This window comes from Hyla sarda, unplaced genomic scaffold, assembly GCF_029499605.1.
Source record: "Hyla sarda isolate aHylSar1 unplaced genomic scaffold, aHylSar1.hap1 scaffold_495, whole genome shotgun sequence".
NCBI lineage: Eukaryota > Metazoa > Chordata > Amphibia > Anura > Hylidae > Hyla > Hyla sarda.
The window spans coordinates 1-17,940 of record NW_026610506.1 but is presented as its reverse complement, the minus strand read 5'-3'; the positions used below and the strand labels follow the sequence as shown (position 1 = coordinate 17,940).

The window sequence follows — 17,940 nt, the reverse complement described above, 5'->3', positions numbered from 1 at the left end:
GAGAGATGGAAATACTTTTTTAAACATGTTTTCACCTTTTTTTTACCTTCTTTTCTTCTTCTCTCCATGTTTTCCTTCTTTCCTCCTTTTTTCCTATGCTGCTGCTTCTTATTTTACTCCTTTTTCAGACCCTATCATTGCACTATTGCTTATTCAATACCACCAGCAGATGGAGACACTATATTACAACATTAGTCGTGAGCAGCAGTTTGTACAAACAAATGCCTCATAGCTGATGTCCTATCCATTATTGCAAGGAATGGCTGGCTGGCAACATTTGTTTTAATTATTCCAATACCACAGTACCAATGCATGGTCAATCAACAGCAATGACACCCCCATGTCAATTAACAAGATTCAGCACCCACTACCTGAAAGACAGCTACCTATCATGTCATGTCCAACCTGCACAGGTGTGCTGGTTGCTGAGCTTATTCAATTAAAGAGGACATTCAGCAGCAGCAGTCCTGTGCCTGGTCGCTCCAACAGGGGCCAGACACAAGCGGCACCACCTATTGTCTTTTGCCTGCAGTAGGGGCCCACTGGACTAGCCAGCAAGCAGCTGCAGCAAATAAACAGGTAATCTTTCTTTCCAACACTGAACCCTGGTGGTGCATTTAATATATGCTACCAGATAGGGGACATATCAGATATTAAACTGATATAAACAGACACCACATTTGATACCAGCCAAAAGGAAGAATGAGAAGTGATAACTGTGAAAGGGGAGGAACCAAAGCTGTCCCCTTCACATGCACCATCACTACTTGTAGGAAGGGAGGCTGGCTGGCAGCCTCCCATACACACTCTGGCTGGGTGGCAGTCACCCACCAGTACACACAGCAGACCCTAAACCCATATCATTATTGCTAAGCAGGAAGATGGGAGTCCATTTCACTCTGATGGACCATTTTTAAATGCAATCCATAACCTGGCTTTGGCAGGAACCCTTCTTACTCCTCCTACTTGCATTTGATACTGGGTTTAGGATCTGCATAGGAAACACACACACACACACACACAAGCACACACTTACCTGTGTTGCCTGCTGATGCCTCCTTGGCTGTCCCCAAACGGTATAAAACCAACAGCCACGGGAAGCTGTAAGGATAGAGGACATACCTGCATCCTATTGGACTCACTTGTCTTGGTTAAATCCAGCTTATTTGAAAACCTATGGATCTGCTGCTTCTGCTCATGGCAGTGCTGCTTCTGACAAGGCTGTTCTTTGGTGGGCCTAGGTGACATCACAATCTCCATGGTTACATACACAACAAAGGTCAGATGTTGTTTACACCTGGCCATGCCAGTGGTATTGAGTAGCATATCACAGTGCTAAGGGTCCTGGATGCAACAATCTTTCAATGGGGAATAGCCGCACTGAGTTTGTCAAGTGCACCCATGTTTGCAACTCCAACAATACACACATATGTATGTATGTATGTATGTATGTATGTATGTATGTATCTATCTATCTATCTATCTATCTATCTATCTCTTTCTCTCTTTCTATATGTATATATATATATATATATATATATTTATAGAGAGAGAGAGAGAGATGGAAATACTTTTTTAAACATGTTTTCACCTTTTTTTTTAACCTTCTTTTTTTCTTCTCTCCATGTTTTCCTTCTTTCCTCCTTTTTTCCTATGCTGCTGCTTCTTATTTTTCTTCTTTTTCAGACCCTATCATTGCACTATTGCTTATTCAATACCACCAGCAGATGGAGACACTATATTACAACATTAGTTGTGAGCAGCAGTTTGTACAAACAAATGCCTCATAGCTGATGTCCTATCCATTATTGCAATGGATGGTTGGCTGGCAACATTTGTTTTAATTATTCCAATACCACAGTACCAATGCATGGTCAATCAACAGCAATGACACCCCCATGTCAATTAACAAGATTCAGCACCCACTACCTGAAAGACAGCTACCTATCATGTCATGTCCAACCTGCACAGGTGTGCTGGTTGCTGAGCTTATTCAATTAAAGAGGACATTCAGCAGCAGCAGTCCTGTGCCTGGTCGCTCCAACAGGGGCCAGACACAAGCGGCACCACCTATTGTCTTTTGCCTGCAGTAGGGGCCCACTGGACTAGCCAGCAAGCAGCTGCAGCAGTAAATAAACAGGTAATCTTTCTTTCCAACACTGAACCCTGGTGGTGCACTTAATATATGCTACCAGATAGGGGACATATCAGATAGTAAACTGATATAAACAGACACCACATTTGATACCAGCCAAAAGGAAGAATGAGAAGTGATAACTGTGAAAGGGGAGGAACCAACGCTGTCCCCTTCACATGCACCATCACTACTTGTAGGAAGGTAGGCTGGCTGGCAGCCTCCCATACACACTCTGGCTGGGTGGCAGTCACCCACCAGTACACACAGCAGGCCCTAAACCCATATCATTATTGCTAAGCAGGAAGATGGGAGTCCATTTCACTCTGATGGACCATTTTTAAATGCAATCCATAACCTGGCTTTGGCAGGAACCCTTCTTACTCCTCCTACTTGCATTTGATACTGGGTTTAGGATCTGCATAGGAAACACACACACACACACACACACAAGCACACACTTACCTGTGTTGCCTGCTGACGCCTCCTTGGCTGTCCCCAAACGGTATAAAACCAACAGCCACGGGAAGCTGTAAGGATAGAGGACATACCTGCATCCTATTGGACTCACTTGTCTTGGTTAAATCCAGCTTATTTGAAAACTTATGGTGCTGCTGCTTCTGATCATGGCAGTGCTGCTTCTGACAAGGCTGTTCTTTGGTGGGCCTAGGTGACATCACAATCTCCATGGTTACATACACAACAAAGGTCAGATGTTGTTTACACCTGGCCATGCCAGTGGTATTGAGTAGCATATCACAGTGCTAAGGGTCCTGGATGCAACAATCTTTCAATGGGGAATAGCCGCACTGAGTTTGTCAAGTGCACCCATGTTTGCAACTCCAACAATACACACATATGTATGTATGTATGTATGTTGTATGTATGTATGTATGTATGTATGTATGTATGTGTATCTATCTATCTATCTCTTTCTCTCTCTCTCTATATGTATATATATATATATATATATATATATATTTTTTTTTTTTTCTTTTAAATATATATATATATATATATATATATATACATATATAGAGAGAGATGGAAATACTTTTTTAAACATGTTTTCACCTTTTTTATACCTTCTTTTCTTCTTCTCTCCATGTTTTCCTTCTTTCCTCCTTTTTTCCTATGCTGCTGCTTCTTATTTTACTCCTTTTTCAGACCCTATCATTGCACTATTGCTTATTCAATACCACCAGCAGATGGAGACACTATATTACAACATTAGTCGTGAGCAGCAGTTTGTACAAACAAATGCCTCATAGCTGATGTCCTATCCATTATTGCAAGGAATGGCTGGCTGGCAACATTTGTTTTAATTATTCCAATACCACAGTACCAATGCATGGTCAATCAACAGCAATGACACCCCCATGTCAATTAACAAGATTCAGCACCCACTACCTGAAAGACAGCTACCTATCATGTCATGTCCAACCTGCACAGGTGTGCTGGTTGCTGAGCTTATTCAATTAAAGAGGACATTCAGCAGCAGCAGTCCTGTGCCTGGTCGCTCCAACAGGGGCCAGACACAAGCGGCACCATCTATTGTCTTTTGCCTGCAGTAGGGGCCCACTGGACTAGCCAGCAAGCAGCTGCAGCAAATAAACAGGTAATCTTTCTTTCAACACTGAACCCTGGTGGTGCATTTAATATATGCTACCAGATAGGAGACATATCAGATATTAAACTGATATAAACAGACACCACATTTGATACCAGCCAAAAGGAAGAATGAGAAGTGATAACTGTGAAAGGGGAGGAACCAACGCTGTCCCCTTCACATGCACCATCACTACTTGTAGGAAGGGAGGCTGGCTGGCAGCCTCCCATACACACTCTGGCTGGGTGGCAGTCACCCACCAGTACACACAGCAGACCCTAAACCCATGTCATTATTGCTAAGCAGGAAGATGGGAGTCCATTTCACTCTGATGGACCATTTTTAAATGCAATCCATAACCTGGCTTTGGCAGGAACCCTTCTTACTCCTCCTACTTGCATTTGATACTGGGTTTAGGATCTGCATAGGAAACACACACACACACACACACACAAGCACACACTTACCTGTGTTGCCTGCTGACGCCTCCTTGGCTGTCCCCAAACGGTATAAAACCAACAGCCACGGGAAGCTGTAAGGATAGAGGACATACCTGCATCCTATTGGACTCACTTGTCTTGGTTAAATCCAGCTTATTTGAAAACCTATGGATCTGCTGCTTCTGCTCATGGCAGTGCTGCTTCTGACAAGGCTGTTCTTTGGTGGGCCTAGGTGACATCACAATCTCCATGGTTACATACACAACAAAGGTCAGATGTTGTTTACACCTGGCCATGCCAGTGGTATTGAGTAGCATATCACAGTGCTAAGGGTCCTGGATGCAACAATCTTTCAATGGGGAATAGCCGCACTGAGTTTGTCAAGTGCACCCATGTTTGCAACTCCAACAATACACACATATGTATGTATGTATGTATGTTGTATGTATGTATGTATGTATGTATGTGTATCTATCTATCTATCTATCTATCTCTTTCTCTCTCTCTATATGTATATATATATATATATATATATATATATATATATATATAATCTTTTTTTTCTTTTAAATATATATATATATATATATATATATATATATATATACATATATAGAGAGAGAGAGAGATGGAAATACTTTTTTAAACATGTTTTCACCTTTTTTTTACCTTCTTTTTTTCTTCTCTCCATGTTTTCCTTCTTTCCTCCTTTTTTCCTATGCTGCTGCTTCTTATTTTACTCCTTTTTCAGACCCTATCATTGCACTATTGCTTATTCAATACCACCAGCAGATGGAGACACTATATTACAACATTAGTCGTGAGCAGCAGTTTGTACAAACAAATGCCTCATAGCTGATGTCCTATCCATTATTGCAATGGATGGCTGGCTGGCAACATTTGTTTTAATTATTCCAATACCACAGTACCAATGCATGGTCAATCAACAGCAATGACACCCCCATGTCAATTAACAAGATTCAGCACCCACTACCTGAAAGACAGCTACCTATCATGTCATGTCCAACCTGCACAGGTGTGCTGGTTGCTGAGCTTATTCAATTAAAGAGGACATTCAGCAGCAGCAGTCCTGTGCCTGGTCGCTCCAACAGGGGCCAGACACAAGCGGCACCACCTATTGTCTTTTGCCTGCAGTAGGGGCCCACTGGACTAGCCAGCAAGCAGCTGCAGCAAATAAACAGGTAATCTTTCTTTCCAACACTGAACCCTGGTGGTGCATTTAATATATGCTACCAGATAGGGGACATATCAGATATTAAACTGATATAAACAGACACCACATTTGATACCAGCCAAAAGGAAGAATGAGAAGTGATAACTGTGAAAGGGGAGGAACCAACGCTGTCCCCTTCACATGCACCATCACTACTTGTAGGAAGGTAGGCTGGCTGGCAGCCTCCCATACACACTCTGGCTGGGTGGCAGTCACCCACCAGTACACACAGCAGGCCCTAAACCCATATCATTATTGCTAAGCAGGAAGATGGGAGTCCATTTCACTCTGATGGACCATTTTTAAATGCAATCCATAACCTGGCTTTGGCAGGAACCCTTCTTACTCCTCCTACTTGCATTTGATACTGGGTTTAGGATCTGCATAGGAAACACACACACACACACACACAAGCACACACTTACCTGTGTTGCCTGCTGACGCCTCCTTGGCTGTCCCCAAACGGTATAAAACCAACAGCCACGGGAAGCTGTAAGGATAGAGGACATACCTGCATCCTATTGGACTCACTTGTCTTGGTTAAATCCAGCTTATTTGAAAACTTATGGTGCTGCTGCTTCTGATCATGGCAGTGCTGCTTCTGACAAGGCTGTTCTTTGGTGGGCCTAGGTGACATCACAATCTCCATGGTTACATACACAACAAAGGTCAGATGTTGTTTACACCTGGCCATGCCAGTGGTATTGAGTAGCATATCACAGTGCTAAGGGTCCTGGATGCAACAATCTTTCAATGGGGAATAGCCGCACTGAGTTTGTCAAGTGCACCCATGTTTGCAACTCCAACAATACACACATATGTATGTATGTATGTATGTATGTATGTATGTATGTATGTGTATCTATGTGTATCTATGTGTATCTATGTGTATCTATGTGTATCTATCTATATCTATCTATCTCTTTCACTCTCTCTTTATGTATATATATATATATATATAATTTTTTTTTCTTTTATATATATATATATATATATATATATATATATATATATATATACATACATATATAGAGAGAAAGAGAGATGGAAATACTTTTTTAAACATGTTTTCACCTTTTTTTTTAACCTTCTTTTTTTCTTCTCTCCATGTTTTCCTCCTTTTTTCCTATGCTGCTGCTTCTTATTTTTCTTCTTTTTCAGACCCTATCATTGCACTATTGCTTATTCAATACCACCAGCAGATGGAGACACTATATTACAACATTAGTTGTGAGCAGCAGTTTGTACAAACAAATGCCTCATAGCTGATGTCCTATCCATTATTGCAATGGATGGTTGGCTGGCAACATTTGTTTTAATTATTCCAATACCACAGTACCAATGCATGGTCAATCAACAGCAATGACACCCCCATGTCAATTAACAAGATTCAGCACCCACTACCTGAAAGACAGCTACCTATCATGTCATGTCCAACCTGCACAGGTGTGCTGGTTGCTGAGCTTATTCAATTAAAGAGGACATTCAGCAGCAGCAGTCCTGTGCCTGGTCGCTCCAACAGGGGCCAGACACAAGCGGCACCACCTATTGTCTTTTGCCTGCAGTAGGGGCCCACTGGACTAGCCAGCAAGCAGCTGCAGCAGCAGCAAATAAACAGGTAATCTTTCTTTCCAACACTGAACCCTGGTGGTGCACTTAATATATGCTACCAGATAGGGAACATATCAGATATTAAACTGATATAAACAGACACCACATTTGATACCAGCCAAAAGGAAGAATGAGAAGTGATAACTGTGAAAGGGGAGGAACCAACGCTGTCCCCTTCACATGCACCATCACTACTTGTAGGAAGGGAGGCTGGCTGGCAGCCTCCCATACACACTCTGGCTGGGTGGCAGTCACCCACTAGTACACACAGCAGGCCCTAAACCCATATCATTATTGCTAAGCAGGAAGATGGGAGTCCATTTCACTCTGATGGACCATTTTTAAATGCAATCCATAACCTGGCTTTGGCAGGAACCCTTCTTACTTCTCCTACTTGCATTTGATACTGGGTTTAGGATCTGCATAGGAAATACACACACACACACACACACACACACACACACAAGCACACACTTACCTGTGTTGCCTGCTGACGCCTCCTTGGCTGTCCCCAAACGGTATAAAACCAACAGCCACGGGAAGCTGTAAGGATAGAGGACATACCTGCATCCTATTGGACTCACTTGTCTTGGTTAAATCCAGCTTATTTGAAAACTTATGGTGCTGCTGCTTCTGATCATGGCAGTGCTGCTTCTGACAAGGCTGTTCTTTGGTGGGCCTAGGTGACATCACAATCTCCATGGTTACATACACAACAAAGGTCAGATGTTGTTTACACCTGGCCATGCCAGTGGTATTGAGTAGCATATCACAGTGCTAAGGGTCCTGGATGCAACAATCTTTCAATGGGGAATAGCCGCACTGAGTTTGTCAAGTGCACCCATGTTTGCAACTCCAACAATACACACATATGTATGTATGTATGTATGTATGTGTATCTATGTGTATCTATGTGTATCTATGTGTATCTATCTATATCTATCTATCTATCTATCTCTTTCACTCTCTCTTTATGTATATATATATATATATATATATATAATTTTTTTTCTTTTATATATATATATATATATATACATATATATAGAGAGAGAGATGGAAATACTTTTTTAAACATGTTTTCACCTTTTTTTTTTAACCTTCTTTTTTTCTTCTCTCCATGTTTTCCTTCTTTCCTCCTTTTTTCCTATGCTGCTGCTTCTTATTTTTCTTCTTTTTCAGACCCTATCATTGCACTATTGCTTATTCAATACCACCAGCAGATGGAGACACTATATTACAACATTAGTTGTGAGCAGCAGTTTGTACAAACAAATGCCTCATAGCTGATGTCCTATCCATTATTGCAATGGATGGTTGGCTGGCAACATTTGTTTTTATTATTCCAATACCACAGTACCAATGCATGGTCAATCAACAGCAATGACACCCCCATGTCAATTAACAAGATTCAGCACCCACTACCTGAAAGACAGCTACCTATCATGTCATGTCCAACCTGCACAGGTGTGCTGGTTGCTGAGCTTATTCAATTAAAGAGGACATTCAGCAGCAGCAGTCCTGTGCCTGGTCGCTCCAACAGGGGCCAGACACAAGCGGCACCACCTATTGTCTTTTGCCTGCAGTAGGGGCCCACTGGACTAGCCAGCAAGCAGCTGCAGCAGTAAATAAACAGGTAATCTTTCTTTCCAACACTGAACCCTGGTGGTGCACTTAATATATGCTACCAGATAGGGGACATATCAGATAGTAAACTGATATAAACAGACACCACATTTGATACCAGCCAAAAGGAAGAATGAGAAGTGATAACTGTGAAAGAGGAGGAACCAACGCTGTCCCCTTCACATGCACCATCACTACTTGTAGGAAGGTAGGCTGGCTGGCAGCCTCCCATACACACTCTGGCTGGGTGGCAGTCACCCACCAGTACACACAGCAGGCCCTAAACCCATATCATTATTGCTAAGCAGGAAGATGGGAGTCCATTTCACTCTGATGGACCATTTTTAAATGCAATCCATAACCTGGCTTTGGCAGGAACCCTTCTTACTCCTCCTACTTGCATTTGATACTGGGTTTAGGATCTGCATAGGAAACACACACACACACACACACACACACACACACACACACACACAAGCACACACTTACCTGTGTTGTCTGCTGACGCCTCCTTGGCTGTCCCCAAACGGTATAAAACCAACAGCCACGGGAAGCTGTAAGGATAGAGGACATACCTGCATCCTATTGGACTCACTTGTCTTGGTTAAATCCAGCTTATTTGAAAACGTATGGTGCTGCTGCTTCTGATCATGGCAGTGCTGCTTCTGACAAGGCTGTTCTTTGGTGGGCCTAGGTGACATCACAATCTCCATGGTTACATACACAACAAAGGTCAGATGTTGTTTACACCTGGCCATGCCAGTGGTATTGAGTAGCATATCACAGTGCTAAGGGTCCTGGATGCAACAATCTTTCAATGGGGAATAGCCGCACTGAGTTTGTCAAGTGCACCCATGTTTGCAACTCCAACAATACACACATATATATGTATGTATGTATGTATGTATGTATGTATGTATGTATGTATGTATGTGTATCTATGTGTATCTATCTATCTATCTATCTATCTATCTCTTTCTCTGTCTCTATATGTATATATATATATATATATAATTTTTTTTTCTTTTAAATATATATATATATATATATATATATATATATATATATATATATACATATATAGAGAGAGAGAGAGATGGAAATACTTTTTTAAACATGTTTTCACCTTTTTTTTACCTTCTTTTTTTCTTCTCTCCATGTTTTCCTTCTTTCCTCCTTTTTTCCTATGCTGCTGCTTCTTATTTTTCTTCTTTTTCAGACCCTATCATTGCACTATTGCTTATTCAATACCACCAGCAGATGGAGACACTATATTACAACATTAGTTGTGAGCAGCAGTTTGTACAAACAAATGCCTCATAGCTGATGTCCTATCCATTATTGCAATGGATGGATGGCTGGCTGGCAACATTTGTTTTAATTATTCCAATACCACAGTACCAATGCATGGTCAATTAACAAGATTCAGCACCCACTACCTGAAAGACAGCTACCTATCATGTCATGTCCAACCTGCACAGGTGTGCTGGTTGCTGAGCTTATTCAATTAAAGAGGACATTCAGCAGCAGCAGTCCTGTGCCTGGTCGCTCCAACAGGGGCCAGACACAAGCAGCACCACCTATTGTCTTTTGCCTGCAGTAGGGGCCCACTGGACTAGCCAGCAAGCAGCTGCAGCAAATAAACAGGTAATCTTTCTTTCCAACACTGAACCCTGGTGGTGCACTTAATATATGCTACCAGATAGGAGACATATCAGATATTAAACTGATATAAACAGACACCACATTTGATACCAGCCAAAAGGAAGAATGAGAAGTGATAACTGTGAAAGGGGAGGAACCAACGCTGTCCCCTTCACATGCACCATCACTACTTGTAGGAAGGGAGGCTGGCTGGCAGCCTCCCATACACACTCTGGCTGGGTGGCAGTCACCCACCAGTACACACAGCAGACCCTAAACCCATATCATTATTGCTAAGCAGGAAGATGGGAGTCCATTTCACTCTGATGGACCATTTTTAAATGCAATCCATAACCTGGCTTTGGCAGGAACCCTTCTTACTCCTCCTACTTGCATTTGATACTGGGTTTAGGATCTGCATAGGAAACACACACACACACACACAAGCACACACTTACCTGTGTTGCCTGCTGACGCCTCCTTGGCTGTCCCCAAACGGTATAAAACCAACAGCCACGGGAAGCTGTAAGGATAGAGGACATACCTGCATCCTATTGGACTCACTTGTCTTGGTTAAATCCAGCTTATTTGAAAACCTATGGATCTGCTGCTTCTGCTCATGGCAGTGCTGCTTCTGACAAGGCTGTTCTTTGGTGGGCCTAGGTGACATCACAATCTCCATGGTTACATACACAACAAAGGTCAGATGTTGTTTACACCTGGCCATGCCAGTGGTATTGAGTAGCATATCACAGTGCTAAGGGTCCTGGATGCAACAATCTTTCAATGGGGAATAGCCGCACTGAGTTTGTCATGTGCACCCATGTTTGCAACTCCAACAATACACACATATGTATGTATGTATGTATCTATCTATCTATCTATCTCTTTCTCTCTTTCTATATGTATATATATATATATATATATATATATATATATAATTTTTTTTCTTTTAAATATATATATATATATATACATATATAGAGAGAGAGAGAGATGGAAATACTTTTTTAAACATGTTTTCACCTTTTTTTTTAACCTTCTTTTTTTCTTCTCTCCATGTTTTCCTTCTTTCCTCCTTTTTTCCTATGCTGCTGCTTCTTATTTTTCTTCTTTTTCAGACCCTATCATTGCACTATTGCTTATTCAATACCACCAGCAGATGGAGACACTATATTACAACATTAGTTGTGAGCAGCAGTTTGTACAAACAAATGCCTCATAGCTGATGTCCTATCCATTATTGCAATGGATGGTTGGCTGGCAACATTTGTTTTTATTATTCCAATACCACAGTACCAATGCATGGTCAATCAACAGCAATGACACCCCCATGTCAATTAACAAGATTCAGCACCCACTACCTGGAAGACAGCTACCTATCATGTCATGTCCAACCTGCACAGGTGTGCTGGTTGCTGAGCTTATTCAATTAAAGAGGACATTCAGCAGCAGCAGTCCTGTGCCTGGTCGCTCCAACAGGGGCCAGACACAAGCGGCACCACCTATTGTCTTTTGCCTGCAGTAGGGGGCCACTGGACTAACCAGCAAGCAGCTGCAGCAGTAAATAAACAGGTAATCTTTCTTTCCAACACTGAACCCTGGTGGTGCACTTAATATATGCTACCAGATAGGGGACATATCAGATAGTAAACTGATATAAACAGACACCACATTTGATACCAGCCAAAAGGAAGAATGAGAAGTGATAACTGTGAAAGGGGAGGAACCAACGCTGTCCCCTTCACATGCACCATCACTACTTGTAGGAAGGTAGGCTGGCTGGCAGCCTCCCATACACACTCTGGCTGGGTGGCAGTCACCCACCAGTACACACAGCAGGCCCTAAACCCATATCATTATTGCTAAGCAGGAAGATGGGAGTCCATTTCACTCTGATGGACCATTTTTAAATGCAATCCATAACCTGGCTTTGGCAGGAACCCTTCTTACTCCTCCTACTTGCATTTGATACTGGGTTTAGGATCTGCATAGGAAATACACACACACACACACACACACACACACAAGCACACACTTACCTGTGTTGCCTGCTGACGCCTCCTTGGCTGTCCCCAAACGGTATAAAACCAACAGCCACGGGAAGCTGTAAGGATAGAGGACATACCTGCATCCTATTGGACTCACTTGTCTTGGTTAAATCCAGCTTATTTGAAAACTTATGGTGCTGCTGCTTCTGATCATGGCAGTGCTGCTTCTGACAAGGCTGTTCTTTGGTGGGCCTAGGTGACATCACAATCTCCATGGTTACATACACAACAAAGGTCAGATGTTGTTTACACCTGGCCATGCCAGTGGTATTGAGTAGCATATCACAGTGCTAAGGGTCCTGGATGCAACAATCTTTCAATGGGGAATAGCCGCACTGAGTTTGTCAAGTGCACCCATGTTTGCAACTCCAACAATACACACATATGTATGTATGTATGTATGTTGTATGTATGTATGTATGTATGTATGTATGTATGTGTATCTATCTATCTATCTATCTATCTCTTTCTCTATATGTATATATATATATATATATATATATATATATATAATTTTTTTTTCTTTTAAATATATATATATATATATATATATATATATATATATATATATACATATATAGAGAGAGAGAGAGATGGAAATACTTTTTTAAACATGTTTTCACCTTTTTTTTACCTTCTTTTTTTCTTCTCTCCATGTTTTCCTTCTTTCCTCCTTTTTTCCTATGCTGCTGCTTCTTATTTTACTCCTTTTTCAGACCCTATCATTGCACTATTGCTTATTCAATACCACCAGCAGATGGAGACACTATATTACAACATTAGTCGTGAGCAGCAGTTTGTACAAACAAATGCCTCATAGCTGATGTCCTATCCATTATTGCAATGGATGGCTGGCTGGCAACATTTGTTTTAATTATTCCAATACCACAGTACCAATGCATGGTCAATCAACAGCAATGACACCCCCATGTCAATTAACAAGATACAGCACCCACTACCTGAAAGACAGCTACTTATCATGTCATGTCCAACCTGCACAGGTGTGCTGGTTGCTGAGCTTATTCAATTAAAGAGGACATTCAGCAGCAGCAGTCCTGTGCCTGGTCGCTCCAACAGGGGCCAGACACAAGCGGCACCACCTATTGTCTTTTGCCTGCAGTAGGGGCCCACTGGACTAGCCAGCAAGCAGCTGCAGCAAATAAACAGGTAATCTTTCTTTCCAACACTGAACCCTGGTGGTGCATTTAATATATGCTACCAGATAGGGGACATATCAGATATTAAACTGATATAAACAGACACCACATTTGATACCAGCCAAAAGGAAGAATGAGAAGTGATAACTGTGAAAGGGGAGGAACCAACGCTGTCCCCTTCACATGCACCATCACTACTTGTAGGAAGGGAGGCTGGCTGGCAGCCTCCCATACACACTCTGGCTGGGTGGCAGTCACCCACCAGTACACACAGCAGACCCTAAACCCATATCATTATTGCTAAGCAGGAAGATGGGAGTCCATTTCACTCTGATGGACCATTTTTAAATGCAATCCATAACCTGGCTTTGGCAGGAACCCTTCTTACTCCTCCTACTTGCATTTGATACTGGGTTTAGGATCTGCATAGGAAACACACACACACACACACACACACACAAGCACACACTTACCTGTGTTGCCTGCTGACGCCTCCTTGGCTGTCCCCAAACGGTATAAAACCAACAGCCACGGGAAGCTGTAAGGATAGAGGACATACCTGCATCCTATTGGACTCACTTGTCTTGGTTAAATCCAGCTTATTTGAAAACCTATGGATCTGCTGCTTCTGCTCATGGCAGTGCTGCTTCTGACAAGGCTGTTCTTTGGTGGGCCTAGGTGACATCACAATCTCCATGGTTACATACACAACAAAGGTCAGATGTTGTTTACACCTGGCCATGCCAGTGGTATTGAGTAGCATATCACAGTGCTAAGGGTCCTGGATGCAACAATCTTTCAATGGGGAATAGCCGCACTGAGTTTGTCAAGTGCACCCATGTTTGCAACTCCAACAATACACACATATGTATGTATGTATGTATATATGTATGTATCTATCTATCTATCTATCTATCTATCTCTCTCTCTATCTCTTTCTCTCTTTCTATATGTATATATATATATATATATATATATATATAATTTTTTTTTCTTTTAAATATATATATATATATATATATATATATACATATATAGAGAGAGAGAGAGATGGAAATACTTTTTTAAAGATGTTTTCACCTTTTTTTTAACCTTCTTTTTTTCTTCTCTCCATGTTTTCCTTCTTTCCTCCTTTTTTCCTATGCTGCTGCTTCTTATTTTTCTTCTTTTTCAGACCCTATCATTGCACTATTGCTTATTCAATACCACCAGCAGATGGATACACTATATTACAACATTAGTTGTGAGCAGCAGTTTGTACAAACAAATGCCTCATAGCTGATGTCCTATCCATTATTGCAATGGATGGTTGGCTGGCAACATTTGTTTTTATTATTCCAATACCACAGTACCAATGCATGGTCAATCAACAGCAATGACACCCCCATGTCAATTAACAAGATTCAGCACCCACTACCTGAAAGACAGCTACCTATCATGTCATGTCCAACCTGCACAGGTGTGCTGGTTGCTGAGCTTATTCAATTAAAGAGGACATTCAGCAGCAGCAGTCCTGTGCCTGGTCGCTCCAACAGGGGCCAGACACAAGCGGCACCACCTATTGTCTTTTGCCTGCAGTAGGGGCCCACTGGACTAGCCAGCAAGCAGCTGCAGCAAATAAACAGGTAATCTTTCTAACACTGAACCCTGGTGGTGCACTTAATCTATGCTACCACATAGGGGACATATCAGATATTAAACTGATATAAACAGACACCACATTTGATACCAGCCAAAAGGAAAGATGAGAAGTAATAACTGTGAAAGGGGAGGAACCAACGCTGTCCCCTTCACATGCACCATCACTACTTGTAGGAAGGGAGGCTGGCTGGCAGCCTCCCATACACACTCTGGCTGGGTGGCAGTCACCCACCAGTACACACAGCAGGCCCTAAACCCATATCATTATTGCTAAGCAGGAAGATGGGAGTCCATTTCACTCTGATGGACCATTTTTAAATGCAATCCATAACCTGGCTTTGGCAGGAACAGTTCTTACTCCTCCTACTTGCATTTGATACTGGGTTTAGGATCTGCATAGGAAACACACACACACACACAAGCACACACTTACCTGTGTTGCCTGCTGACGCCTCCTTGGCTGTCCCCAAACGGTATAAAACCAACAGCCACGGGCAGGGCCGGACTGGGGATAAAAACCAGCCCTGGAAAAAGTTGCATACCAGCCCCATATTGCGTAATTTTTCAAGCTCATGGCATATCGTAATTATATACTTGTTCATAAAAGGGGAAAGCATTCATTTTAAAACACATACATAAATACGAATATGAACTTTGCACTTCAATAGCTTTATTGTAGACCAGCTTTTCCCAACCAGGGTGCCTCCAGCAGTTGCAAAACTACAAGTCTCAGCATGTCCAGACAGCTTTTGGCTGCTTGGGCATGCTGGAAAATGTAGTTTTGCAACAGCTGGAGGCACCCTGGTTGGAAAACACTACAGTAGACCATTATTCCATGCAACTGGGTCAAAACTAAGAATAATCCAAAAATGTTTACTTTAAAGAATAGAAGACAATAATAATAATAATAATAATAATCTCTTACTTTGTATAAGTTACTCAACATACACCAAACCAGCAGTTGATAAATAGACCATAGACCACAGACCAGTATAACCAACAACAGCTCTATACAAGGTTCAAATAATTGTACCACACTATGACTACACATTACCTCCACATAGTAACAGGATAATATTACCATACAAATACTGAATAAACCACTTTACACAGAAGTTAGTGCCTCAGCTCTACACAGGCTCTACAGACCATATAAGAGATTACATAAAGTTACATCAGGTGACGTCTTCTCTGATCGGTGTCAGTCAATTTCCTTTTCTTATCCATCCGGCCCAGACCGTCATGACTATTTCTTCCAGCCACAACTCCACAGAACCTGCCAAACAAACATTTAAGACTCTGCACTTTTCCAGCGCTTATAGCACTCAGTATAGTGGGTAGAAAAGTGGGTTGGGGGGAAGAGTAGGTAGCCCCCCCTCCTTTAGGCAGTTGGTCACTCAAGGGGGTAGACAGGTCCCTTTACATTGTTTCCCCATCACACAGGTAAAGCCCACAGTGGGTAGGTAGGGAATACCCCTATAAGATAGGATACCCAAGCAGATCGATAATGTACCTAGTAGGTGATGCCTCCAGGTAGGTAATATCCCCAGTAGGTAGTAGTTGATGCCTCCAGGTAGGTCGTATTTATTGCCCCCAGTAAGCATGTAGAAGGTAATGCCCCCAGTAGGTAGTGCACCCAGATAGGTAATGCCCCCAGTAGGTAGTTTCATCAGGTAGGTAATGCCCCCATTAGGTAACGTTTTTTTGATGGAATAAATCACCCCGTTTTTCACTTTATGGAGTACTGCACTGGCTTTATTTTTCTAGATAGACAGATAGATATGAGATAGATAGACAGATAGATATGAGATAGATAGATAGATATACAGCAACAGAAGAATGTAGCAGCACACTGCCAGCACAAAGATATAGTTGCAACATGAATATGCAGTTAAAACATGAAGAGCTATACAGCTATGGTGTAATAGATGCAAATGTGAAACTATGAAATAGTGAGATACTTAGCTCGCAAATTTGTCTCCGCCGGCGGTCAAATAGCTTGGACCGTCCCACCGCGATAAGGTGGCCTCCTTGGGACGGACCCTACACTGTGAATATGCCTCTGTATGAACAGTTCAGTAAGCATGGCAGGGTCTGGAACATCCAAGACACCTTATATACACACCTGATAGAGGTGGGTGGGGTGCAAGGCCAACATGGAGGTAGCCACTCCCCCGTATGTGCAATACAGACAAAGAATAAGTCAGCCAGCACTTTAGTTGATACCAAACTATTATATGGACCTGGCCTACAGGTGCATGCTACTAGGCTAGATATACAGCAACAGAAGAATGCAGCAGCACACTGCCAGCACAAAGATAAAGGTGCAACATGAATATGCAGTTAAAACATGAAGAGCTATACAGCTATGGTGTAATAGATGCAAATGTGAAACTATGAAATAGTGAGGCACTTAGCTCGCAAATTTGTCTCCGCCGGCGGTCAAATAGCTTGGACCGTCACACCGCGATAAGGTGGCCTCCTTGGCACCCCACCCACCTCTATCAAGTGTGTATATAAGGTGTCTTGGATGTTCCAGACCCTGCCATGCTTACTGAACTGTTCACACAGAGGCATATTCACAGTGTAGGGTCCATCCCAAGGAGGCCACCTTATCGCGGTGGGACGGTCCAAGCTATTTGACCGCCGGCGGAGACAAATTTGCGAGCTAAGTGCCTCACTATTTCATAGTTTCACATTTGCATCTATTACACCATAGCTGTATAGCTCTTCATGTTTTAACTGCATATTCATGTTGCACCTATATCTTTGTGCTGGCAGTGTGCTGCTGCA

General features: G+C 42.2%; 5 pseudogenes; all 5 read right to left on the bottom strand.

Moving 5' to 3' along the window:
• Positions 1-606: 606 nt before the first annotated feature.
• On the bottom strand, positions 607-709 carry LOC130337333 (U2 spliceosomal RNA; annotated as a pseudogene).
• Positions 710-3,778: 3,069 nt separating this feature from the next.
• Positions 3,779-3,881, bottom strand: LOC130337350 (U2 spliceosomal RNA; annotated as a pseudogene).
• Positions 3,882-5,412: 1,531 nt separating this feature from the next.
• On the bottom strand, positions 5,413-5,515 carry LOC130337332 (U2 spliceosomal RNA; annotated as a pseudogene).
• Positions 5,516-7,062: 1,547 nt separating this feature from the next.
• Positions 7,063-7,165, bottom strand: LOC130337330 (U2 spliceosomal RNA; annotated as a pseudogene).
• A 6,378-nt stretch (positions 7,166-13,543) lies between these two features.
• Positions 13,544-13,646, bottom strand: LOC130337331 (U2 spliceosomal RNA; annotated as a pseudogene).
• Between the last annotated feature and the right edge of the window lie 4,294 nt (positions 13,647-17,940).